Here is a 1,305-nt window from a genome sequence, read left to right on the forward strand (position 1 = left end):
TAGATCATGATTTACTTCTCAGGAGATTAGAATCAATAGGCTTTCGTGATCAAGTCCTTAATTGGTTTTCTTCTTATCTTACCAATCGAACCTCTCATGTCAAATTCAACAACGAAGAATCTGAAGAATATACAACAACCTTTGGCATCCCTCAAGGCTCAATCCTTTCTCCCCTGTTATTCAATATTTACCTTGCACCATTACTGAATTTATGTCAGTCTATAGGATTCACTGCTTTTTCATACGCAGATGATATACAGTTAATTCACCCATTTAATCCTGAAAATTACGAAGACATCAATTCTTTAAATGTAAAACTTAAACAAGTTCATAATTGGCTTAACAATAATAAATTATCATTAAATATAAATAAAACAAAAGCAATGATTTTTAACTGGAAAAAAGATATAGGACTAAATTCTTCTTTCCTACTTAACAATAAACCCATTGAAATCGTCCCCAAAACAAGAATATTAGGCGTAATAATCGACGATAGTCTGGAATTTAAAGATCACATTAATAATCTAGTTAAAACCTGCTTCTACAAACTGCGTTTAATTCGATCTCTTTCTAAATTTCTCGAACTCATATCTCGCAATATTTTAATTCACTCTTTGGTTATATCAAAACTGGATTATTGCAACTCTTTGTTGCTCAATGTTACCCAAAAGCAAAAACGACAAATGCAAATAGTTCAAAACTCGGCCATAAAACTAATTTATGATGCCAAGAAATTCGATCACGTCACCCCACTCTTTAAAGATGCACACTGGCTTCCTATTTGCCAACGCATACAGTTTAAAGTTTTACTACTTATCTATAAAAACTTGATCTTCAAAGAACCACAATGCATTTCTAAGATGCTAATCCCCTATTGTTCTGCACGCTCTCTCAGATCATCTTCCCAAAACCTATTAGTAATTCCTTCTTTGAAAATTATAGGCACCCGTAGATTGGAAATGTTTTCGGTCGTTGGCCCCCAATGGTGGAACTCTTTGCCCGAATATATAAAAAATGAAAAAGATGTTCCTTCTTTTAAGAAATCTCTTAAAACTTATCTTTTTAAAAAAATTTTTTAATACATAAATAATAAAATACAAATTCTCCCATTTTTTTAATTTTTCGTTTCAAGTATTTTAATACCTCCCTGATGTTCTTTCCTTAAATGTATTTCTTTTTTTACGATATGTAACTTTAACCTCCCTTTCCTCCCAATTGACGTTGGTCCTGTCTAAAATCTATCGTTTTTATTGTATGTTATTATTAGTATTTTAATGAACTGTATGTTTTTATTATCTTATCTGA

Source organism: Geotrypetes seraphini, chromosome 11, assembly GCF_902459505.1.
Source record: "Geotrypetes seraphini chromosome 11, aGeoSer1.1, whole genome shotgun sequence".
Lineage (NCBI taxonomy): Eukaryota > Metazoa > Chordata > Amphibia > Gymnophiona > Dermophiidae > Geotrypetes > Geotrypetes seraphini.